Source organism: Phocoena sinus, chromosome 7 (assembly GCF_008692025.1).
Source record: "Phocoena sinus isolate mPhoSin1 chromosome 7, mPhoSin1.pri, whole genome shotgun sequence".
Classification (NCBI taxonomy): domain Eukaryota; kingdom Metazoa; phylum Chordata; class Mammalia; order Artiodactyla; family Phocoenidae; genus Phocoena; species Phocoena sinus.
In genome coordinates, this window is record NC_045769.1 from 67,695,758 (window position 1) to 67,723,287 (window position 27,530).

At 37.7% G+C, this 27,530-nt stretch overlaps 1 protein-coding gene across 3 annotated transcripts in view; it reads left to right on the forward strand.

Annotated features, from left to right (window-relative positions):
* The first annotated feature begins 481 nt into the window (after positions 1–481).
* Positions 482–27,530, forward strand: part of SCN3A (sodium voltage-gated channel alpha subunit 3) — a 113,115-nt gene continuing 86,066 nt past the window's right edge. For all 3 annotated transcript variants that reach the window (XM_032637752.1, XM_032637754.1, XM_032637755.1), the window contains exons 1-2: positions 482–659; positions 19,918–20,108. The gene's annotated coding sequence lies outside the window, so the exon portion shown is untranslated. The remainder of the gene's footprint in view (positions 660–19,917; positions 20,109–27,530) is intronic.

Sequence of the window (27,530 nt, forward strand, 5' to 3'; positions counted from 1 at the left end):
CTCATTCAGAAAAGAATTCATCCTGTGCAAAGATAAAGTTTTCAGAAGGCTAGAGCAGGCCACAAGAGAGATTTTACAAAATTCTACATGTAAGGTGTAAGGTAATCTAAAAACCTAATTTTCAAACAGAAATTTGGAGGGTTTTTAATTGTAGTCATTTATGGTTGAAACAACTTTGTAAACTTATAAAATTTAGAAAAATATACAATATTAGAAAATGTGCATACTCAAGTAATTTAGTATGCAAAAGAATATTTTTGTACATACTCATATGCAGGGGATAGGTTACATTTTACCTCATGATAAAGAATAATGGGGATGTTTTTCCTTTCATTCAGTTTTATGTGTCTGCCAGTAGATGGCGGTACCATGTTGAGTGCTGTCGGCTTTTTTTTTTTTCTCCTCAAAGCTGTTTTCTGATATATGTTGGGTACCACAGAGTGAATCTCAGAACAGGAAGCCGAGGCATAAGCAGAGAGGATTCTGGAAAGGTCTCTTTGTTTTCTTGTCCCCAGAGAAAGCAAAGAAAAAAAAAATTGTAGTTAATATGTAAACCTCTGTGGCCAAAAATCTGAACAACTGCAGGAGGCTCATTATACTCTAACCATCTTGGATGCGGGCTTTGTTACGCTGTGATCCATAAGGCTCTGGTTTATCAGGTAAGCTGGCAAAACATTTAATTATCTGAACCATAGAATCTAGCCACCAGATCATTTTTCTTATTTTAAAATGATCTTCATGCTTCTATTTTTAACCTAATGTTGTTTTAATGTAAATTACAGGAACCAAAGGCATCATCTGATGTGTAAACTGCTTACTATTCCTTTATCTCAAAGGAAATAGAGCCTCTGTCTAGAAATGGTGACTTATGGTACAGACTAGGCACTACTGAGCTTGTATTTTTGAAACATGTAGATGCTTATGATCCATTGTAGTCAGAGAAAATATTTTTTTATTACACAGAGCTAGCCTAATTGATTTTGTGGCTGCACCTTATCTATTTAAATGTCCAGTGTGCCAAGTATTTTTTAAACATAAATGTATAGTGAAATTGGAACTGTCATTCTCGTGCTTTGGTCTTTTTTTTTTAACAGCTTTAGAGAGGCCATGCCTATAGGGAGTGATAACAATACAGAGGTATATAGCTGTTTGAAAAACATTATCATTTGTCTCTAAAATAATCTATTCGCACCAATACCAATCATTAAAATGAGATTTAACCTTCTAGTAATAAAATGATCCCTATATACTCCAGTATGTGTTGTTTCTTTATTTTAATATATACATTTTATATTAAATATTTACCATTCTATTTATTGATGTAAAGGGTACTGTACCTTCTATGAGTTGTCTCATAAGCTTCATATATTTCTGTATTTTTTCTGTGTGTATTTAATACCTGGTTATTATTATTATTACTAATTATTAGGGAGAGCCACTTGGACAAAAAACATTTACTTTATCTATAATCTGTATTTTCTGTAGTTTTCTTTAAAATATTGTATAGAATAATCATAAATGTTTTATTCAATTAGCAATCACACAGTTAGAACAGGAAATTATTGGCAGAAAATCTATAGGTATTAATTTAAAGAAGAGTTTTAAAAATCATAAAGCTTTTTAAAAAATACAACAGGTGGTGTAATGTAGCATACGGGGACAAAGATAAAGGCATACGTGCTTATAGGAATTTGCATGAAAACATTTCATCACAATCAGTCCAAGTAGTGAGTGCCCTGTGTGGAATAAAGACCTCTGATTTCAACCTGGGTTTCTAGTTAGTACTGGTCAAATCAGCCTAAAAACAGAACTTGAGGCCTCAGCTTTAAAAGCAACTGTAATCTCTAATAATATGGAAAAATATTGATTTCTCACCTAAGATTTTACCATGGGTAGCAATAATACTACCCCTAAAAATGTTACAAAATAGCAGTTGCCTCAGAGAAATGCCCTAGGTTTTATGTATTTCAGGAGATCTCCTACCATAGGATATAGAGAAAACTGTTTCTTTGAAAGGGGTTCCCAGAAATGGATGCTAATTGGCTTGAGCATATTGTACACTCCATGTTTCTTTACAGGGGACTGAATATAACTTTGTTCTGTGTAAACACCAGAGCTGGTCTTTCAGAACTGTTTTACATTTATGAATGGATGCTTACATTTTGGCCCTGATAATTAGCAATATTTTTATCGGTATAGTTGCAAGAATCTCTTAATTTTTGTCTGTATATGTAGTCACAATGTGAAGAACAAATGTACACAGAGTTCTTCACTAAATGTGCTCTTTGAAAATTTTTAGAAATCAAACCTGTTTTGATTAAATGATATATCAAATAAGTTTGGTATCTTATTCTTTTAAAGAACTAATAGTGACTTCATTTGTAAGGTCCAGAATAATAACTATAGTTTATTGGTGTGACAGAGAAAAATAGGTTGGACACTGAGCTGGAAGTCTTGATTTCTGATGCAAGTTCTGCTACTAATAAGCTTTGTCACCTCAGAAGAGATACCTGTAAAAGATGGGAATTGGAATCAAGGATATATAAGGACACTTTTCATTTTAAAATTCTATTAATTCTAATTTATCTGGATTTTCACCAATTTATTTCTCCGCTTAATAGTAATCTGATGCATCTTTGACTTTTACTGAGTTGTTTGTTACCATTAATGGTGTGCTAAACATGAGGATAGAGAAATAGAGAGGTTTTAAAGGTCCTTGGCCAGCTTCTCTGTGGTGGAAACAACCAGAAAGCAATATGGAGAAGTGGTTAAGAGAAAGGTCTGGCAGAATAAATCCTAGCTCCACTATTAACTGACAAAGATTGAAACTTTCTGAGCCTCTATTATATCACCTATAAAATAGGAATGATGATGCCTATGTTGAAGGATTGTGTAAATAAATATTGTCTGTCCAGTGTTTATTATATATCCTGGGACATGATTAAATGCCCACCCTCCCCTCCTCCCCTGTTCCCCAACCCCTGACAAAAGGAACAGATATCATTTTAATACTGGTGATGGTAATATATCTTCCACCACAACAGGAAGAACAGAGTGAAACTGCCAAGAAATTCTGTAGTTGAAAAGGGAATAATTCTCATCCTGGAAGCATGCCCTTGCTGAAACAACAACAACAAAACATGTGCTCCCTATAATAATATCAATTAGTGTTAACATCTGGCCATTTCCTGGATTGTTTATAGAACTCTCATAATACCTTATAGAAGACTACTCTTTTGCCCAATGATATATTATCACAGACCCCACTTCAAAGGCTTGCTTCTTTTTAACGAAAATAGGAGCAAAAGACTTTATTTCACTTGTACCTTAAGAGATACACCTATTAGACAAAAGGCTTTGTGAAGATTCACAGAGAAAATCTAGATTTCACCAAGAACCACATTTATATGCCAAATAATTTCTACTATGACCATCAAATTACAGAACCTGAATCCCAGAAATCATTGCATGTGTTGGCTATGCAATCAACTCACAAACTGTCTACTGTTTAAATCATATTGATGGTCCAATGAAAGGTGGAAAGTCAAATTGTGCCTGATGAAATTGTTGACATACGGCAAAATCCCTGCTTCCCTCCAAAGGGTTTCTCTACATACAGCTTCGTGCTCTTGACAGCTGTGTGCTACTGGGATCTTGGGGAGCTAGAGCTGGGATGTCCTTTCAGCACCCCAGGCCTCCTAAGCCTTCCCTTCAACCACCCTGGGCCTCTTTAAACTGACTCAAATAACTGTGCTGTCAGTTTCATCTTCATGGCAGCCAAGATGACTTAATGGGCTCATGATTAGACAGATCTGAGATGGCCTTGAGTTTGAGAGTCTTAAAGACATGAGCAGAAGTTTTCTCAATTAGACAATGCTCTGCTTGGAATTTGTAACTAGTCCATCTCCCTGACTCTGGCTCACTCCCAGCTCTTCTGATTCCTTATTTTTAGGGGTTAAATGAAAGCACCCATGAGTGTAAGCACATAAAAACAAATACTTTTTTTCACCAAGGAATGAACATGTGACTAGACAGTGAAATTTCTTTGCATGGGTGGCTGTGCAGATTACTTTTTTCTCATCATCACTCATGTATAGGAACACTATGAACTCACTGAAGGCTGGGAATTAATGTTTAATTTGTCATCTAAAAATATTCTTTCCACCTTAATATTAATGGTTATTTTACCAGTTTTCCAAAACTATGAGGATTAATTTATCCACCTACCCCTGAAATATAATTTAAGGTATTAACAGTACACTTCTGTACTGGGGATCTGTTTTTAAATTTTTATTAACTTCAATCCTAAATTATCTTTACTTCCACTTAAATTTTATCCATAAACACCTTTAATGGCAATTCAGTGTAGAACCTGGTATACAAACTACTAGTTCTTGAGGTAGATTGTTCTTGGAGGTAGTTATAAAATTTGGGAAGGATAAAAGCCAATTTTATTGTCCCTTGGGTTGCAAGCTCACATATTTATCTTTGATTAGGAAGCTGCCTTTTCAGGTCAGCTTTACCTGATAATATTTTTCACACTGGGGTGAAGTTAACACATTCTTTGGATGCATTTTAATGGGATATAACAAGGGTAGATTTAAAAGCAGAGTAATGTTAATTTTCTGTTAATTTTACTTGAAAATAAGTTAATGAAGAGAATCTTGCTCTCTTGCTAAGCAAAGATGTGCTTTGCTCTGTGAACTGCCTGATGCGCATCAGCTCTTTGGATATCTGAAATTTGAATCTACATTCAGACATATAATTAGCCACAACAGAAGAGTTCTTTAAAATTTATATGCATACCTACTCAACTGGATAACAGAAGTTTTAATATGTATTTACTGAGTGATTCTTATAATCCTACACCTCTTTTTACCAGGGTTTGAAATGATAAAGGACCTTATAGAGAGAATATTAAAGAAATTTCTGCCCAAGATATATGAATAGAGAACAGCGGCAAAGTAACTTATAAATTTGCTTACAAATTAAATATACATATTAAACACAAATACAGTGCATATAACATATGCTAGGTGGTTGTATTAGGGAATTCTCAGGGGTTGTTTTAGTTCAGAGAAACCTTTTAAAAGTCTGGAGTTATTTCTGTAATAACTGAATTAGGTTTTCACCCTTTTGGAGCCTGCATATAGGGAGCCCTGCATGTGATTAAGCTCTGAGCTGGAGGAAAGTGAAAGAAATGATGGTCCTTAAATTTTTAAACAGTGGTTTAATATTGTTTTATTCAATGGGTGATTTCAAAGATGGGAAGTCACTCTTTAAATAACTTTGGCCATTTTCTGCCAAGAAGCTAACTTTGGGGAATTTTAATCTCCTAATATTCAGAAGATACTTTATTCTTACTTGGGTTGTACAGAACACTTTGTCCTTTTCTTTTTCCAAGAGCTTGAACTGGAATAATTCATTAAATCCCAGCTCTTGTTGTTAAGTGACATTGTGCTTCTGAACCAGAACCCCAAATATTCTTGCACAGAGCTTATTAATAGGACACGTTTTATGGGCTCAAGCCTTTATTTGAGAACTGATGACCTGTTTGTTAGCTTCTCTTTGTCCTTGATGTTTTTGCTTGTGACATTTATTTTTCTCTTTATAGGTTACTTTTGCTGTACCCAAACAAAGTATTCTGATGAGATCAGGAGCATTCAGGGTGGTATGGCTGTAGACTAAACAAAGTATTCTAAGCAATTTCTTTTCATGGAACTTATATCATGGTTGGACATAACCTTAAGAATAAATTCTCCAAGAAATAAGCCCAAATTCCTACATGCACAAAGCAGGTAAGAAAAATGAGTAAAGTTAGTCAGGCTGGGACTAAGGAACTCCATAGCCCATGTACTTTCTAAAGAGGGGCTAGGAGACTGTTGAATCAAATGATTTTTCCAATGAAGCTTAAAATCTAGATTTTTATGAGAAACCTCTCTGTTGTTAAATGTTGTCATCTATTTCAAATTATTTACAATACTGGATAGATTCAACAAAGCATACCTACAGGCAGGATATGGCCAAGGGATTTTTGGCCAGGTATTTTTTCCTTTTGCCAATCCAACCAGAAGTTTTACCAATGAAGGAAAATAAACTTCATGGAGAGGAAATGGCTTGACTGTATTTGGAGGAACTGCTACACTAGAGCTCAGATTTCTTGTCTGCTCCTCCAGGTCCAACCAACTGCCCACCATTTTTCTATCTCTTTCATTTCAAATCCTTGAATGTTCTACATATTCCCTCCCACATTTCTGTTTATAGTGCTGCTAATTACATCACTGAACTTTGTCTTCATAGATCTTTTTTCTCCCCCTTTTTGTTGCTATTAATGCTCCCCTTGCTGTGGATATCTTGTTACTGATATGTTATTTGATGAGGTATGTGATATTCCCATTTCTGCACTGTTCTGAAATGACTGAAATTTGTAGGGCAAACATGTCCTTTAGCTGTGAAAAGATAAAAATATTATTAGTAGGATATTTATATGTCCATATGGTCTCAAAGTTTTAAAATATCTTATTAAACTATCTTTAATCATAACCAATACTGATTACAGTTCAAGTAAATCCATTCTTAATATTATTTTTCAACAATTTTATTGGGCTCTATTATCAATCTTTATATATCTATAGCAAAAATTAAAGTATATTATTATATTAGCATTGGAAGAACAGACAAAAGTATTATTCACAAATATATTGCATTCTCTTTCATTGATATGAAACTTGGTAGTATTAGATAAGAATAAAAATCAAATACATGTGCCTAGAATGAGAACTTCTTGGCCGTTATGGAAAATCAGAAAGAAAAAGGAAAATGAAAAAAGTCAGATTTTTTTAAACTTCCTAATAAAAATGACAGGAGAAAAAAAAAAAACAGTTGAACGGGAATAGATATGCAAACATCTGAGAGAAAATGGAAAGAGGTAAAACATGATGAGCTTATTTAGAGAGTGGCCCACAGCTCTGGCTGCACATTAGAATCACCTGGGAAGCTTAAAAAAAGAGCAAAGCTGGCTCCACCTTAGGCCAATTCAATTAGATGCTCTGGGGCTAAGCCTGGGTATCCATGTTTGTTTAAAAGCTCTGCAAGCATAGTTCAAATAGGCAGCCAGGTTTGAAAAGCAACTGACTAAAGGAAGACAGAGAAAAATAAGAGAAGCTAATGAAAGCTTGGCCAGAGAAGTGAAAGACAACTGAGAAATGACTTTCAGAATAATTTCAAAATTCTAACAAGTGGGTGCATGTTAAGTAAAAAGACTATTATGCAAATACTTAAAATAGCAAAAAATGCATTTCTCCCTTGGTTGAAAAGGGTGGTATTTATTCTATATGTTTAAGCAGTTTTATATTTCAAATTGTTAATTTCCTACCCTTACCTCTACTTGAAAGTTGACCCAGCTGCTGGATATGGTATATTTTGCAAACTAACAATATAAACAATTGTGCACACTCAGAAATAAGCATCCATTAACTTCAATTTATACAACCAGAGATTTGCCCTCTTTTTATTCTGTACCTTATAGATTGCTCCTTTGAAAACTGTCTTAAAATCAAATAAGAGGGCTTCCCTGGTGGTGCAGTGGTTGAGAGTCTGCCTGCCGATGCAGGAGACACGGGTTCGTGCCCCAGTCCGGGAAGATCCCACATGCCGCGGAGCAGCTGGGCCCGTAAGCCACGGCCGCTGAGCCTGCGCGTCCGGAGCCTGTGCTCCGCAGCGGGAGAGGCCACAACAGTGAGAGGCCCGTGTACCGCAAAAAAAAAAAAAAAATCAAATAAGAGTGTCCATTGAAAGATACTCTTTGAATGTCCAGGTCATTCAGCTGGAAACAAAACATTGATTTGTAATTACTGAAACTTCAATTGTGGCAGATTTAGAGGAAAAGCAGATATGTAAACCAACAAATTTTTTAAAGCCAAAATTCAAGTGGCATTTCTGAGGAAGAAATGAATTAACCTAATAGCTAAGTGGAATTAATAATGAATTGAGTTTCCAAAAAGGAATTCCATTACTAAGGTGAGTCTGCCTTTTCAACTCTTTAAGGAGACATTTGCTGGGTTAACACCACAGTTGTTTTTCCATGTTGATTTCCCACAGTCCTTTCCGCGACTGGGGAGAGACTGTGGTAGCCCCTACTAAAACAATCCTCTACATCCTTCAGAGCAGATTATATCCTAAAGTCTTTCCTCTGGAGAAACATCCTTTAATATTACTACCGAACTATGCTTTCTTTGTGACCTCTACCATTCTGTCAACCAGGTCACCACAATTATCACCATGTATGAAAGATCTGTTAAATCTCAGGATAAGAATATACATATTTTGAATCAGGAGGCTGGTGATTGCACAGTGAACAGAAGGAATACTATATTATATTTGAGGCTAAGTTTATGATGGATGTCTATGAAATGGTGCTTGGGTTCTCAAACTGGGATTGGATCACTGACTTTCGAAAAAATTACATCCTAGCTTTATACACAAAGTACTTTGGTAGTCTACAATGAAAATATAAGTAACAAACCAGTAAAATACTAATAAGTATGAAAGCCTGAACCAAAAAGAATGTTTTTTGATGAAGGATCACCTTAAATTAGTCAGTGTAGAGAGCAAAAAATTTACTGTTGACCAAAGCATTCCCTCCACCAACACAGTGACAACTGTGAGAACTAACTTGATTCTTTGGGGAAAAGAATTCCAACTTGTTATTCAAAAGCATCAAGTATATTTTGCAAAGGGAAAAGGTAATGCTTAGGCGTAAATGAAAAGTGGCAGAGCACATCCAAATCATGATGCAGATCTCTATGCAAATTAGCACAAGAGTTAAAATACGCCACGGAAACCACAATAGCAAGCTATCTCATACATTTGTTAGGTTTGTTTACTCTGTCTCAAAATTATCCTGAGTCTGTGTAAGACACATTTCTTTTAAATATCCATTAAATGTACTATAATGGTGCTAGGTTTCAAACAACACTCTTTGAGACCAATTTAACCATAAAATAATACTCATTTTTTCCAACAATCCATATCCCTCAGGAAAGCTAAATTTGGGCAATTTTTATGCATGACAAAATATTTTCTATTTATTCTCTTAATTTCTTCCTGAACAAAAATTTTAAAACTAAATATCTAAGACATAAAAAGGCACACTTGATTTAGAAACTCTTTGAATTTTCTTTTTCAACATTTGATAGATATTTTATTTTTTCTATGATTTTTTAAAATTGAAGTATAGGGCTTCCCTGGTGGCGCAGTGGTTGAGAGTCCGCCTGACGATGCAGGGGACACGGGTTCGTGCCCTGATCTGGGAAGATCCCACATGCCGCAAAGCGGCTGGTCCCGTGAGCCATGGCTGCTGAGCCTGCGCGTCCGGAACCTGTGCTCCGCAAGGGGAGAGGCCACAACAGTGAGAGGCCCACGTACAGCAAAAGAAAAAAAAAAAAAATTGAAGTATAGTTGATTTACAATGTTGCGTTAGTTTCTGGTGTAGAGCAAAGTAACTCATTTATATATATATATATGTATGAATGCATATTTTTTTTTCATATTCTTTTCCATTATAGATTATTACAAGATATTGAATATAGTTCCCTGTGCTATACAGTAGGACTTTGTTAGTTTATCTATTTTATATATAGTAGTTTGTGTCTGCAAACTCCTAAATTTAGCCCTCCCTCCCCTTTCCCCTTTGGCAACTATAAGTTTGTTTTCTATGTCTTTAAACTTTCTAATCAATTTTTTGGTAAACCTAGAAATGCCCTACAAAAATAAAGTCTATTAAGTTTTTTTAAAAGGGGAAAGACAATTGAAGAATAACTGAATTCAGTGCTCAACTTTGCACAGGCAATTTGATCAGAATCCTAAATTATCCATGTCCTTGAGGAGTTAGTTCAGGTTGCACACATGGAACATTGTAGAAATGCCACAAATTCCAGTTCTGTCCTTCCCAGCATCTTCTCTATTCAGCTCTTACTTTTCTCCTCATGATCGCTGCCCTCTCTAGCCGTGGTCTTACTTGCTAGATCCTCCATCCTGGGAAGGGCCAGATAGGCTATGCCTGTCTTTTCTCTAATTAGCACATTGGTTGCTGCAATCTGTCAGAAATAAAGTTTTGCATCAAATGTAATTTCCTCTTACCTGTGGCATTCTGGCTTTCCTTTAGCCTCAAAAGAATTGAGCACCGAACAGCATTCCTCCTGCCTTTCCATGCAGAGACCCTTCACTGTGTGTTCCCGCTGCAATAAGTGGCAACATCTACACCTAAATCAGGGCAGTACACACAGGCCCCTGCTCTATTTTGGTGCCAGTGATGTGCTAAATGGCTGAAGGAAAAACATAGACTCTCTGAGTCCTGAATTCAGATCCTAGGGATGATATTTTCAGTTTCTTTAGCGACTGGTCATATTTCACTGAAAACTAGACTTCAAGTTTTGTCATTTTTTAAAAAATTATTATTTGTATAGAATTTCTCAGATGAGAAGATTTTTGATATTACCAATTTCATGAAGAAATCATGTATACAGAATTGAATATCTAAAGCTAGAAAGGATTCAAGGGATAGTTCTTTTCAGAAACCAACTCTCTGGCTATGCTCTTCTCAAGCCATTCATAGTGTTGACTCATCAAAAAACATAGTTTGAATTTGAGCAGGCACATAGTTCACTGAAGTATTCTGAATATGAAGGCAGACTTTAATAGGTATAACACAGCCAACTCCAGTTACATCACTAGTCCAATATTCAATGACCCTTTTTGTTCAGAGTATAAGGCGACTGCTATACCCTTAGATCACTGTCTCTCAGAAGGGATGAATGTTGGAATACACCGAGTGCAGAGTCCCTGCGCTTCTGAGATAAAAGAGGCACTACAAATCAACTAGTCACTTTCCTCCACTCCCTCGCTATAACAGATGTGGACACTCAACACCAAAGACACTGAGTGTTCAATATGTCACAGCAAGTGATGTCAAAGATAAGCCTAGAAAACAGGTTACCTGAATCGCAGGTACATTCCCCTCTTTCTGTTTTCCTCCCTCTCTTCCTTATCTTTTCATTAAACCTTGTTTCTAAAAAGATGGGGCAGGGCATGCTTTTCCATTATATTACACTGTCTTCTGCAGCACCACTTCAGGGTAATCAGACTCCACAGCATTATAACCACTAGCGAGGGAAAATGCTTAACAGAGAAGCCACTCAGGTGGCTGGGTTCTGGCTGGTGAAGAATCACGTGACAGCCGAACTGCAGCCCCACCTAAATCAGTCTGTGCTCCAGTGGAGTTTACCACTAGCACTAATCTGAGAGCAGATTTTACAGCTTCCCTGCTCCAGGCTAGATAAAGCTCAATCCTCTGTATTTTAAGCCTCAAAGGAGTACAGGTAACATGTGAAGTAAGCACCACCATTTTGAAGTAATGCAAGTTGTACCTCGAGTTCCCTGAGGTTGCCAAGTGAAAAAGGCAATCAACTCTTAACACCCTGTTGTGAAAACAGTGCACTGTCATTTTGATTACAGTAAATAAACAGTCTGTGGTTGCCTGGAAAGAAACTGGCTAAAGCACAAGTCACCAGCAAGCAGTAGGAGAGACGTGGCTGAGGGCAACTCAGAGGGCTCTCTATTATGGCTGAAGCAAAACTGATGTTACAATAGGAATATGGATCAAGGGTCGTTTATTGGGCTGAAAACTTTGCTTTCTATTTTCCATGATGCCAATTTACTTCAAAATAGAAGGCTTCCTATAATTCTGGTTATATTGTGATTTAAATGTGGTTTCTGCTCCTGAAACACGTGCATGCATTACACACACACACACACACACACACACACACACACACACAATGCTCACATTTGTTTCTCAGCCCAAAATCCTAGGAATTAATAACAAAATCTGACCAAGTAAAACAGGAAAATTGTCAATCCAGAGAGAGCCTGCCCCTCCCTTTTAGAGCATCTCACAACGAGGGATTTGCCCCCTTTCTTAATTCACGCATTTGTATATGGGTTTGATCACCTGGTGGAGGGTGAAGGAATAGGGGAAAGGCATACACTAGACAAGCAGTAGCCAATATAAATATAATGAGACACTGAAAATTTCTAGATGCTAACATAAAAAAAGACAAAGAAACAAGTGAAATTAATGTTCCTAATGCTTTTTTTTCAAATAAATTTATTTTTGGCTGTGTTGGGTCTTCGTTGCTGCGCGCGGGCTTTCTTTTTGTTGCGGCAAGCGGGGGCTACTCTTCATTGCAGTGCATGGGCTTCCCATTGCAGTGGCTTCTCGTTGCGGAGCACGGGCTCTAGGCCAGCGGGCTTCAGCAGTTGTGGCTCGTGGGCTCTAGAGCGCAGGCTCAGTACTTGTGGCACACGGGCTTAGTTGCTCCACGGCATGTGGGATCTTCCCAGATCAGGGCTCAAACCCATGACCCCTGCATTGGCAGGTGGATTCTTAACCACTGCGCCACTGGGGAAGCCCACTAATGCTTTTTTTTAAGCCAATATACCCAAAATATTATTTCTGATTTGGCACTAGCGACATTTTTAGTGCTCAATTCTTACATGTGACCAGGGCTACCACATTGGACAGGGTATTTGCAGAATTTGTTTTAGGTAATTATATTCAACAGATATCTAATAACGTCCTGCTTACTATGGTAAGTAAGCAATAAAATCCTTATCCTCAAGGAATTTAAAATGTAGAAGCAATAAGACACATCCTTAATAAAAGCAGAAGCCAGAATATTATAATTAGTATATGAATTCTTAAAGCAATATGTGCATGTTGTTGGAGTTCAGAGGAAGGCAAAATCACTTCTGACTCAGAATTTGGGTATGATGAGCCTTGGAGTATAGGTAGGATTTTTTTTTTTTAATTGGAGTATAGTTGTTTTACACTGCTGTGTCAGTTTCTGCTGTACAGCAAAGTGAGTCAGCCATACGTATACATATATCCCCTCTGTTTTGGATTTCCTTCCCTTTTAAGTCACCATAGAGCACTGAGTAGAGTTCCCTGTGCTATACAGTAGGTTCTCAATAGCTATCTACTTTACACATGGTAGTGTATATATGTCAATCCCAATCTCCCAATTCATCCCATCCCCCCTTCCCCCTTGTTATCCATACATTTGTTGTCTACGTCTGTGTCTCTATTTCTGCTTTGCAAATAAGATCATCTTTACCATTTTTCTAAATTCCACATATATGCGTTAATATATGATATTTGTTTTTCGCTTTCTGACTTATTTCACTCTGTATGACAGTCTCTAGGTCCATCCACGTCTCTGCCAATGACACAATTTCGTTCCTTTTTACAGCTCAGTAATATTCCATCGTATATATGTAACACATCTTCTTTATCCATTCATCTGTTGATGGACATTTAGGTTGCTTCCATGTCCTGACTATTGCATTGGGTTGGCCAAAAAGCCATTTGGGTTCTTCCTTAGCATCTTATGGAAAAACCCAAATGAACGTTTTGGCCAACCCATAAATAGTGCTGCAATGAACATTGGAGTGCATGTGTCTTTTTGAATTATGGTTTTCTCAGGGTATGTGCCCGGTAGTGGGATTGCTGGGTCATATGGTAGTTCTATTTTTAGTTGTTTAAGGAACCTCCATACTGTTCTCCATAGTGGCTGTACCAATTTACATTCCCACCAACAGTGCAAGAGGGTTCCCTTTTCTCCACACCCTCTCCAGCATTTATTGTTTGTAGATTTTTTCATGATGGCCATTCTAACTGGTGTGAGGTGATACCTCATTGTAGTTTTGATTTGCATTTCTCTAATAACTGGTGATGTTGAGCATCTTTTCATGTGTTTGTTGGCCATCTGCATGTCTTCTTTGGAGGTGAATGATATTTCAGGAAGAGGGAATGTTTTTGAAAGCCAGAGGCCAGAGACTAGGGGCTTTCAGGGAATGGCAACTAGATCAGTTTGCAGAGGAGCATACATGTAAGATGAAGCTGGAGAAGCAGATTAGTAAAATACTTTTTAGAGAGAGTCTCTGATTATTACTTTTTCTAAAGAAAAAAAGACACTGGATTTGGTGGCATGATTTACCAGCCATGTGACCTTGGACATGTTACTTCTCCTCTCTGAACCCTATTATTTCCTTACCTACACAATGAGGACAATAATCACCATTATCTCATAGGGTTATTGTGAAGATAAAATGAGCTAATCAGTGCCTGGCACAGAGCAAGTGCTTAGTCCGTGTCCTCTATTATCACCACTATTACTTCTCTAAGATATTTTGAAATGGGAAATTCTTTTAGTAAAACATTCAGTCCTCAATTTGCTTTGTTTTAAAGAGAGTCTGGTAAACTTAGCTTACTTAGTCAATTATCTTTGAGGTAAACAGGACCTGAATGTATGTATTTTGGTCTAGGTTAAATAGGACAACATAATTCAGAAATATTGTACCTATAGAGAATTTAGCTTTTGTTGTTCTTTTATGTGTTATCATCTTCATGGCTGTATGATACAAAACTGAGTTACTTTATTTACCTAAACAATCCCCTATTAGTAGATATTTCAGGTTTTTCCCAGACTTTGCTGTTATAAAATATGCTGCCTTGGGCTTCCCTGGTGGCGCAGTGATTGAGAGTCCTCCTGCCGTTGCAGGGGACACGGGTTCGTGCTCCGGTCCGGGAGGATCCCACATGCCGCCGAGTGGCTGGGCCCGTGAGCCATGGCTACTGAGCCTGCGTGTCCAGAGCCTGTGCTCCACAACGGGAGAGGCCACAACAGTGAGAGGCCCGCATACCGCTAAAAATAAATAAATAAATAAATAAATAAATATATATATATATATATATATATATATATATACTGCCTTAAATAGAATACAAGACTTTCTAAAGAGTACTTGTAGGCTGAACTTCTAAATAGTAAGTCTAAGTAAAATGTTTAAATCTTTTTGAGAAACTAAAATTAAATAATTCATTTATTCAGAAAATGTCTGTTGAGCACCCAGTATGTGCTATATGCACTGTTCTAAGCACTTGGGATTCATTGGTGAACAAAATGGACCAAAAAAGGCAAATATTCCAGCCCCTGTAAGTCTTATGTTCTACCCAGGAGAAATAGAAAATGAACAATAAACATTATAAGTAAGTAAATTACATAGTACATAATAAGGTGATAAGTGCTTTGGAAACAATAAAGTGGGATAAGCAGCTGGAGGGGAAGCACAGTAGGTCTCTTTGAAAAGGTAAACTTTTGACCAAGACTTGAAGAAATGAGAAAGGCCATCTAGACGAAAGAACACTCATGGGAGAGGGAACAGTATATGTGTGTTTGGTAGGTGCAGAGGACAGCCAGAAGCCAATTTGGCTAGGGAGGAGTGAGAAAGGAGGAGAGCACAAGATGAGTTCAGCTAGGTAACTGGAACGCCATATCATAAGGTCTGAGAGGCAATTGTAAGGAGTTTGGCCTTTTCTCTGGGTGGCTCCTATAGGCTCCTGCACAGAGGAATAACTTGATTTGCTTTCTGTTTTTCCCAAATCACTCTGACTTCTGGGTGAAAATAGGCTATGTGGGAATCAGACTGGAAGCAGGGAGATGGTTAGGAAGTTATTGCAGGCTTCTGTGAAATACTGCCATAAATCATTTCAAGGTTCCAGGTTCAGAAGAATTACACCACAGGACATTAAACAAATGAACAAATGACACTGAAGAAGCTATGACTGTCATCGTTGAGAAATCATAAAAATGAGAGCAGTATGACTGGTACATATGTTTCTAACTTCAAAACAAACAAAAAAAGCACTTCTGGAGTCTACAAGCCAGTCATTGTCAAAATGTGATTCCTGGGCCAGCATCATCAGCATCCTCTGTGTACTTACTAGAAACGCAGAATTTGGGGCTTTACCCATATCTACAGAATCAGCAACTCTGGGGTGGGGCCTGGCAAGCTGTGTTTTAATAAAAGCCCTACAGGTGATTCTGATGCTAAATTTTGAGGACCACTGCTATAAACTCTAATGGTGAAAACCAGATGGCCTGAAAGATCCTTTTCAATTTTGGGATACTGAGCTTTCCAAGCTCAGTGTTTAACATTTATTTTCATTGTAAAATTAAGTATAGTCCTTGAGAAAAGTGATTTGTTTACAAGAAGCATAGACTTATGATTAAGAACAAGTAAATCTTTTAAATCATGTATTTAGAGAAATTTAACTTTTATTTATTATATTCCATCTCTTTATAAAAAAGTTAAGTAAAGCGGTATATTATTTTTTCAAAATCCACATGCACTAGGCAGTTGAAGACAAGGAAAATGGAGAAAGTGTAGATGATAAATCTGTTAAAGATTGTGCATTAATGAAGTTACTGTTTTAGAATGTACATTTAGCTCTGAGCCTCCTGGACTCAACATTTTTAGAGTAAGGCAGAAATGAATTTAATACAACTCAAAGAAAGAAATCCCAGCTATTAAGTCAACCTAACCTAGACCCCCATTTAGTCTTCTAATGGTCAAATTTGCTCCAGGAGAATCTCTGGAGTACACAGAGAAGTAGATGCATGGTTTTGCTTCCTAGACAAATTTCCAGTTTTTCACTTCACAATATCTTGATGATTTGACCATGTGAAGTTATTTCCTTGATAAGAGTCTCAAGACTTAAAACCAAATGAGCAGCTGGTAGGATAGGGCTATTACAGACATTGAAGGGCCAACCAGCGATCCCATCCAGATGGAAGGCTGCCCTTTCCCCATGGGGAAACGCTGCCAGGGACCTGCTGGCAAAATCTGTGAGCTACTCAGTGAGCGGCTTTGGATTTGCTTCAACCCTTGCACAAAGAGCTGAGTCCCAGAATTTTACAGCCTAATGCCTTCCAGAAATGGTTTTGATCTGGAAAATTCTGAAGCAGTTACATCACATCAGCATAAAGGAAGATAAAATGGATTGAAAGGAAAGAAAATGGCATAAGTGGCCAAAAGTAGCTAATGGAGAAACTAAAGAGGCAAAATAATGGTTAAAAACAATGGAGCTGGAGTAAGACAAAAATTAAATAAACACTGGACTTTAAAGATATTAAATGATAAATCAATTGTTAGGATAAACTAACACAAAAGGAAATATAAATAAATTTATCTCTACAAAATACATTTGTTGGCATTAGTATTAAAATTATTAATAGTAAAAATAGAAATGAGTTAACAAAAATAAAATTAAAGCAACTTTGTCCAAAGTTCCTCAGCTGGTGACACCTACCCTTTTCAGAGTAAAGCTTCTATTACACTCTTTGAACAAGCACTTCCTCATTTGTGGTATAAAGAACTTCCCCTTAATTTCCAAACTGCTAAAATTCTATTAAGGTAATTTCAAAGGTAGGCTATCCATTCTGGGGGGATCTCCAGGTCCAATACTTGTATTAAATAATCTGAAAGTATAGTTTCTGAATCATCTTATCTCATCACCATCTAAATGGAATTCACTGAGCTTAACTAATTTTAGCCATCATTAGATGTCTTATTTGATTAAACCTTGTATGGGTCTTCTGTGAAATTAAATTTAAGACATCTGCTAAGCATGTTACCTAGTGTCCCTTATGATAACAAAACTTCCCTCAGTTTAGTTCTCAGAGAAAGTTTGTCTTTTTATACATAGCCTTTAAGAATTGTTTTTGGTTTTGTTTCCTAAAATAAAATCAAATACATGTGACCCAGTGTGCTTCCACTTTTTCTTACCTACTGGGAACAACAGCGCTAAATGCCAGCCTTGACTGTATAAAGTAACCATCTCATATTCATAGTAATCTCTACTCTTTTCCTTCAGTACAAACTTCTTAACTTGTAAACCATGTGCCATCTCCACCAAATTCATTTAAGGAGCTAGATTAAAATGTAGTTCCCTGGGCCTTGCCCTAGACGAACTTTTTCAGAATCTCCAGAGGTTGAACCCAGAAATCTGCAACTTTAACAAGTAGTCCAAATGATTCTTATGCTCACTGAAGTTCAGAACTGATTTAAAGCGTCTTCATTCTCCTCTTAACTCATGTAGTCCAATTTTATCTTATGATTAATCTATAAGCCATGGTCTACTTTGAAAGATGAGTGAGATAGAGATCTTATTAGGACATAATACAACTTACAGTATGAGGCCTAAATTGGAGCTGAAATCACTATTTCCCATGTGTACTTGAGACTGAAAAAATCTCTCGCATTTGGAGCCCAGGCCATGAGATATATTTTCTCTGATCCATGAATCAGTGATTTTCATAAGGGAAGGTTAAAGAAAGAGAACTCAAGCTGGCATGCTTTCTCAAACTCCACTCTTCTGTTCCTCCTTAATTTCTTAGTTCCTCTTTGATATTCAGCCCTCCTTACCCACCCCCCTCCTTGTCCTCAGAGAAAAGACTGCAAATACTTTGGAATATCTAAATTGTTATTTTGGTTATTTAACGTCACGCTCATTATATGTCAGGCTGGAGATCACGGTATTTAAAACCCAGTTATTTATGTGCTGTGAAGGGGCGAAGTAGCATTTATTAAGCTGTGGCTGTAAAGTAGAGGGAAGTAACATTTATTTAAGGACTATAAATTTATTTAACAATTTAATGGTTCAAGCTCTGATGCACGGATCTGTCTGATGGGTATTATTAATGTAATAATAGCTATAATACTATTATTACTATTATTGCTACTTCTATTACTACTAAAACCTCCAGCTTTTATGGAAAACCTACTTTATACCAGCTATTGTACAAGTGACTTTACATGCATGTGTGTGTGCGTGAGATCATTTAATTCTAACAACAACCCTCTTTCACTGTGTATTATAATCTCCATTAACAGATGGGAAACTAAAAATTGGATTGGTTAGGTAACACGTTCAATGTCAAACAGCTAGCAAGTGGCAGAGCCAGGTCTGTGTTGTTACCAAGTGAAAGGTAAGAGAGGAGAGGCAGAGGCCAGATCATAAAGGCACCGGCACACTTTGCTAAAGTGATGATAAGTCACTGAGAACCACTGACAAATTTTAATAAGGGTAAAATGTATGTTTTAGAAAGATCACTCTGATGACAGATTAAAGATTGGTAGCTTAGGAATGAGTTCTCATCTGAAAACAAAGATGGTAAAAGACTGTGCATTAAATAAAAAGGTGACATTTAATGGTTTTTTGTCATAGTAAATTGTAAAAGGAGATTTGTTAGTGAGGATTCAGACCAGTTTGACTCGTAAGCTTTGTATAAGTGAACTGAAATATTTTTTTAAATGTCGATTGCTGATTTAAAAATTACATATATTGTCCTTTTAAAAATCCTGGTTTAACTGGGCTTAGCCATTGCTAATGGTTATAGCTGGAAGGAATATGACATCAGATATTATGCCTAGGTTTAACATGCTGTTTTTTTCACCCCTGCTTATAAAATTTATTCTTAGAAGCCACTGAATAAAGTTTATTGGTCTTATCTTAGTCAGCCAATCAAATGGGGTTTTAGGTGGAGAGGAAAAGGAGCTGAAAAGGAACTGGAATAATAACCCACAACATCCATGTGGACCACATGCTCCACTGGTCTACCTCTTCGACCTTTCTGGTATTTGAAGAAAAGAAACAAAGGGGAAGTAAAGAGGGAAGAGGAAGGAAGGAAGTAGGAGGTGAAGAACAGGAAGATGCTCTAGAGCTCCAGCCTGGCTTCAGAAGGGGTGATTGAATCAGGGCTGCCAACGACGGAAAGTGAGCCCCATGTCCACCCTAGGATCCTGACAGTGGCTCCAGGCTCCATCCTTCCTTGAGCACACAAGGGCATGCTTCTCACACGGGTCAAACAACCTGTTTTGTGTCAATCCCGCTTCCTTGATCTAGGACTGTAAGTAAACAAAATACAAAAACCCAGACCTAGAACCAGAGCACTCACATCAATCCAAATGCCAAAGATGCTGGGCTCACTTCACCTGTGTTCTCTTTCTACACAGATCATGGAGCAAGAAAGCTGATGTCAAGCCACATCAGAATTCATCAGGGATGAGATACCTGTCAAGGACTTGCGGTAGAGTGGCTTACTGGAATAAAAAGAATCTCTTGTAAGACTAGTGTAAGAACAAATGAGATAATTCCCAGAAGCGGCCTGGAGCTTTTCCAGAAAAAGGTGCTGTGACTATCTAAGGTACCTAAACTGCTAATGGGTATAAATCTGTGTTTGTGGAAGGTAAACTAAAATCTTTATTAGCTAACAGTGGTAGCAGTTTCAGGGCAAAAAGAAGGTAGAAGAGTGATTTCCTACCTCTTTGCTAGTTTGTTCCTCCAAAGAGAAAAACACTTAGAGACATGGCAGAGATGACCTCAGGGAGTGGAATGATGATAAAGGCTATTGATGGAAGAAAGAGAAACTAACCCAGCTTTTTATTTATTTTTCTTTCAAAAGAGACATTCATCCTGTGTATTACCTAGGACTGTATTTACTTGAATTTTATTATATTTATGTGGTAATTGGTTCCATAGTTCACCTCTCTGTATAGGATAAAGGACAACAAAACATGTGGTCAGAAGTTGATTATAAGCTGGCTTCTGGACTGGCCAAATTTTTGAACCTACTGAGGAGTGTTTATTTATTTGGTGTATCAGCTGCAATTAACTAAAAAAGCTCTCTAAAATTATCTAAGTCAAGAAGGATGTTTATTGAACATAACAAGCGGTGCAGAGGTTGTTTGGGTCCAAGAGCTGAGCGATCCCTCAAGAGCCCAGGGGTAGATCTGTCTCTGTGATCTGCCACCCAAAGTCTGTCAGCTTTGCCCTCACAATGGCATCCATTCTGGTTGTAAGTGCCTGCAGTAGTGCCATGTATCATACCTGGATGCTAAGGTCCAGGGGACAGAGAATTCTGTCTCCTCCTCGGTCTCTTTCTTTTTTTTTTTTTTTTTTTACGGTATGCGGGCCTCTCACTGTTGTGGCCTCTCCCGTTGCGGAGCACAGGCTCCGGACGCGCAGGCTCAGCGGCCATGGCTCACGGGCCCAGCCGCTCCGCGGCACGTGGGATCCTCCCAGACCGGGGCACGAACCCGCGTCCCCTGCATCGGCAGGCGGACTCTCAACCATTGCGCCACCAGGGAAGCCCCGGTCTCTTTCTTTTGAGTGAAGAAATCTTTTACAAACACCCACTTGGCAGACTTCCCCTCATCTTTTATTAGCCAGAATTGGACCAAGTGCCTAATCCTTAACCAATGATTGGCAAGGGGCTTGGAGGAGGTGTCAAAGTGGAATGGTCACGGGAGATGAACACAAACTCTGCTTCAGTTTGCAAACATACAGTAGAAAAACTCAGGAGCTGATGAAACCAATGATGCTGATATATCTATTACAACGTTGGCTTAATTGTTGTTATTAGTGAGCAGTTGTCTCTCTAAGCTTATAGCTGTCTGATAAAGATAAAGTCACAGGGAACTTCATCTCCTAGAAGATGATTATTATTTCCAAGACAAAAATTGTTCTGAAGACAGCGATGACTTGTGCTTTCACACTCAGCTATTTTTTTCAGAGGCATGACATTAGAGAAAGGCAAAAATAGTTTTTTTTATTAAACAGTTAGTAAATCAATAATTATATTTGTGTATAGACAATCATGTGTTAAGCTAACAGGAAAGAAACAACGGTAGAGAAAGCCTACATTTCATTTGTATTTGGCCATGGCATAGTGATATCCATACTACAGTTACTTTCTCAGTAGGTTTGTCCAAACCAATAGCAATATTGAATTCCTTGACATCACACTAAGAACAAGAGGTCCATTACACAGAAGAAGCAGCTAGCCTAAGCATTTAATTTACCTTTAAATAATTCCAAAATGCTTAACATACATGTAAGCAGGTATCTAGTAGATGGTAGTTTTATTAATTCATTCCTGCTTGTTTTGTATTCTACTTTAAAACAAAGGTGAGGACTATATTGCTATATTTCTTAGGCTGCACCACCCCGTTCCTAACATGGGGCTCTATACATAATAACCTCCTAATAAGGTAGCTGACTCATCCTAATTCCATTTCTGAAAACATGAACTAAAATTCTTCTCATTTTGCAGGCTTGGGGCCCAGCTTTTCCTAAACTATCTGGGTTCAAATCCTGACTCCTTATTACTTTTGTAACTTGAACAAGTTATCTAACCTACCTGCACCTAGGTCTTTTGATCTGTAAAATGGGAATAATAATAATAGTACTAATCTCATAAGATTAAAATGACAATTAAATGAGTTAGTGTGGGGCTTCCCTGGTGGCGCAGTGGTTGAGAGTCCGCCTGCCGATGCAGGGGACACGGGTTCGTGCCCCGGTCCGGGAAGATCCCACATGCAGCGGAGCAGCTGGGCCCGTGGGCCATGGCTGCTGAGCCTGCGCATCCGGAGCCTGTGCTCCACGATGGGAGAGGTAGCCGCAGTGAGAGGCCCGCGTACCGCACAAAAAAAAAAAAAAGAAAAGAAAAGAAATGAGTTAGTGTGCATAAATTAAATGACAGTGTCTGAGACATAGTAATCATTCAACAGATGTTTATCTATTAATATTATTTAATCCTCAAAGCCACCTGGTTTGGTAGGCACACCAACAAAGTATTATTTCAAAACTCTTTTAAAACATGGAAAATAATATTTTATTCTGCCTTGGCGAGTATCCAGTGTTTATTATTATAATGTGCTGAATGCTGTGTGTATGCCTTTGATAAAATATGCTCTTGGTCACACATGCTACCTGAGGATATATAGCAAATACTCGACAATCATTAGCCCTAAATGAAAATTCCTTTGGAAAAAATTAATAACTTTCTTTAGTAGGACAGTAGTTAATTGGTCCACTTTGTCTTCTAGATTATACCCTTTCTATAATAGTCTCTTGTTGATACCAAGAAAACACAGACAGCATCCTTTCCTTAGTAATGGACCCAGTCTTTCCCTGACAACTCCCTCCCTTGTCATCAAGAACATGAAAATACATTTGGATGTTTTTTTTTCCCCCTGATCTCTCAAGTTGCATGACACAGAGCAACTTTCTATCCTTGAAGATGGCAAACTTACTGCCTCTGACATAATTTTCTTTTCATGGGAACAGACCAGAACTAATTGATTTTGTCTGTAACATGATTATAAAAATCCCTACAGAGAGAGAGACTATTGATACTAACAGGCTATAAACCAATACAATTCAACATACTGTCTTCTGTTCTGGAAAATCAGGCAAGATGAGAATTCACGGGCTAAATGACTAATGGAAAAAATACTTTGCCTTTGCTGCAATAATGCCACTGCATATCCCAAATATTTACTGTGCCACTTTTCTTAGATTCTGATTCATTAACAATTATTAGTTTTGTATTCATTTTATTTGTTGGTTTCATATAGTTTCAGCAGCTTATGTTAGTATCATAGCATACAGATATGTGAGCCTGGAAAACTGAACTGAGGTATACGAATCAATTTTTCTGTAGTTATTAATATACAGCTTAGATCTTTAATATCAAATCCCACAATAGTAAGACTCAAGATAAAAAATGTCAACAGTAGGAAAAATCCGTCAAGAACAGACTGTGTGGAAAATGTTTTGCCTCAGAGCAACAATTTGTGTTTGTCAATAGACACTTCAGTGAAGATTACTTTGCTTCTCTGTGCCTGTTCCTCATTTATTTTAAAGGCAGGAAGTTCAACTAATTGTCACATCTAATGCATACCTTTTAATTAGCATCTTGGAAATTCCTCTTTTGGCATCCATGTAACTCTTCTAATTTCATTGTCTAATATCCTCTGTGTTCCCTCTCCTTAAAATTGGTAGTCACAAGAGTCCTGCTCTTCATCTTCCGATTTTTTCCTAAATAATGTACTGCATATTCTTCAGTTTCAACTGGTGACTGCTTAATCAACATTTTCCCAGCCCAGGCAGCTTTCCTGAGTCTCAGACCCATATTTTAATTACACATCCAATTGTCTCACAGGCATCTGAAACTAAATAAAACTCAAGCATAATTCATTATTGTGCCCTATAAACCTTCTCCATGTCTCGGTTGGGTTAAATCTGTGGCTTAAACCAGAAATCTGGAAATGAACTTAACCCCATAACTCTTCTTCACCCTATCAAATCATCACAAAATCTTATTGGTCTTCTCTTCCTAATTGTGCCTTGAGTACAGTCCTCGGGCCATGGTTTGTTTTCTCTCTAACTTACTGACTGCCTACTATTTTCCAGGCACCTGCTCACCTTTAGATGCATTTTCTCATTTAAAGGTCACATTAACTCTATGAAGTATGTGCTATCATTGCTATCATTATCTTCACTATGTAGATTGGGAGCCTGAAGATTATGAAGGATAAAAAAAATTATCCAAGGTCACACTGCTAGAATGTAGCAGAGCCAGGACTTGAATGCAGTCCTAATTGCCAAGTCCATGCCCTTAAATAATAAAGCTACAGTCAAATTCTCTTGCCCTCTGCTTTAGACCACTGGTGTCCATCTGCTTCCTTTTAAGGAAGCTGTTCTCAAAGGGTGGTTTGCAGACAATGCGGTATTCCTGAGTCCCTTTCAGAGGGGCTCTGAGGTAGAAACTATTATTTTCTTAACAATACCAAGGTGTCATTTGCCTTTTCTTCGCTGTTCTGACATTTGCATTGACAGTGCTATAGTCAGGGGGTAAAACTGCTAATGCCTGAGTGGGAATCAAGGCAGTGGCGTCATACTGAAGGAGGAGTCCTTGTTTTCTTCACCACCAAACACTTTCAGTAAGAAAAAAATACCAGTTCACATAAGAACATCTTTGATGAAGCAGTAAATATTATTAACTTTATTAAATCTTGACCCTAAAGAACACATATTTTTAATATTCTGTATGACGATAGGGAAAGAATACATAAAGCATTTCTTCTGCATACTGAGCACCATGGTTGTCTCAAGGAAAAGCACTTGTGTGATTGTGTCAGGAGCCGAATACCACTTTTTTTTTCATGGAACCCCATTTTCACTTGAAAGAAAGAACTGACAAACTATGGTTATTCAGACTTGGGTATCTGGCAGATATTTTCTCAAAAATGAACAAAGGAAAAACTTGTCATTTCAGGGAAAGCAAATGACAGCATTTGTTGCCAATGTTAAAATTGGAGCTTTCAAGTGGAAATTGGAATTTTGGAAAACTTTTATCTGACACTGGGAACTTGACAGTCTCCCAATACATTATGACTTTTCTCAAGAGATCAATGGTGATATTAACAAATGTGATTTTTGAATGTTATATAATAAAATTTGTCAAAATTTGAAAAATCTGCATAATAATGTGCTATTTCCCAAATGATCCCTGCATGATGGTACAAAATCCATCCAAAGGGCAAGATCAATCCAAAGTTCACTGATTCCACATTGAAACTAATTTAAGAGAGTACCATTTGTAGAGTTTTGGTATTTATCAAAGAATAATAATCCCAATTGTCTGATAAAGAAATTAAAATATTCCCTATTTTCCAGTTACATATATGTGAGAGGATTTTCTCCTTTCTTTAAAAAAATTTTTATTTTATTTTAAAATTTTATTTATTTTTGGCTGTGTTGGGTCTTCGTTGCTGCCCACAGGCTTCCTCTAGTTGCAGCGAGCGGGGGCTACTTTTTGATGCAGTGCGCGGGCTTCTCATTGTGGTGGTTCCCTTGTTGCAGAGCACAGGACCTAGAATGCAAGGGCTTCAGTAGTTGCGGTGCATGGGCTCAGTAGTTGTGGCTCACAGGCTCTAGAGCACAGGCTCAGTAGTTGTGGCACATGGGCTTAGTTGCTCCACAGCATGTGGGATCTATCTGGCCCAGGGATCAAACCCATGTCCCCTGCATTGGCAGGTGGATTCTTTGTGTGTGTGTGTGTGTGTGTGTGTGTTTCTTGAGTTTTATTTATCATGGAAACAAGCAGTGGGAGTCAATACTCCAGGTAATTTCTAAAATGCCATGAACTTAATTTTATACTCTGCAACTTTTTGCTTTGTATATATGAGCTCTTAAGAATAACTGCATTGGGCTTCCCTGGTGGTGCAATGGTTAAGGATCCACCTGCCAATGCAGAGGACATGGGTCTGAGCCGTGGTCTGGGAAGATCCTACATGCTGTGGAGCAACTAAACCCATGCGCCACAACTACTGAGCCTGCGCTCTACAGCCCTCAAGCCACAACTATGGAAGCCCGTATGCCACAACTACTGAAGCCTGTGCGCCTAGAGCCTGTGCTCCGCAACAAGAGAAGCCACCGCAATGAGAAGCCCTCACACCATAACGAAGTGTAGCCCCCGCTCACTGCAACTAGAGAAAGCCCGTGCACAGCAACGGAAGACCCAATGCAGCCAATAAATAAATAAATTAATTAATTAATTTAAAAATCTGTTTTTAAAAAAGAATAAATATTTTTAAAAAAAGAATAATTGCATTTAGCCGAATACAACATAAAGGTAACAGTTTAAAATATCAAATTCTTAACTTCAAGATTGTTCTTGATTTTGAATTCCCATTTTCTAGCAAGAAATATTTAAATAGTTCTCAATCTAAGATTTAAAGAACAAAGAAATGTATCAACTGCAATTATCTGAAACAGAGCTGAACAGTAGAAGAAAAACAAGAACAAAATTACAAAATAACAAAAACCAAACCACTGGAAGCCCAGGTTTGGCAGGCGGATTCTTAACCACTGTGCCACCAGGGAAGTCCCGGGAGGATTTTCATCTTGTACTTGAATCAAAACAACAAATCTCAACAGATGGAACCCTGAAGAGGATGTGAGAATCTAGGTGTATTTCATTAAGCCAGACAGGAAAGGGATTTGCCCAAATGTAAAACAAGTTCATTCTTCTACTCAATTCTTTTCCTTTGGGATAATAAGTTATTTTCATTAAAAATCTGTTTTATATGTAAACATACAAGGGCTTGTTATTAAGTTAATTAAAGCATGTTTTTTAATTTTCTATTTTAATTCTTAATACAGTAAATATGGATAGATAAGCCTCCCCTTAAACAAAAGCTCTTTGAGGTCTTCTATAATTTTAGCAGTATTAAGGAATCCTGAAACCAAAATGTGTGAAAACCATTGCTCTCGGATCACTCCCTATCTGTCTGCCTTTCATACCACCACCATCTTTCCAACCTTCCAAATGATCATGCCACTCCCCACCCACAGCTTACCTTACTGTGCTGAATGAGGCCTTTGGTGATCTATATCCTGCCTATATTTCCATTCCTTTCTCTTTCCGCTCCCTTTTGGGCAGGTTGGTCTCCACCCATAATGAACTGCTTATAATTCCTCCCAAACAATCGATGCTCTCTGTTATTTCTGGGTTCATATACATGCTGCCTCCCTGCCTACCAAGTAGGTCTCTACTGATATGTCTTCCTACCAACCCTCCCCCAACTACCACCACAACAACTAGTTGGTCAAATCCCAAACTGTCTACAAAACCCACCCCAGTATCACTTCTTCAGGAAAACTTGCCTGAACCATACCTCTCTGGGCAGAATAAATTGCTCCCTTTTATGGGCCTCAGACAATAAGCAGTTACATATAATTGTATTATAATTATTAGTATAGAAATCTGTCTCTCTCA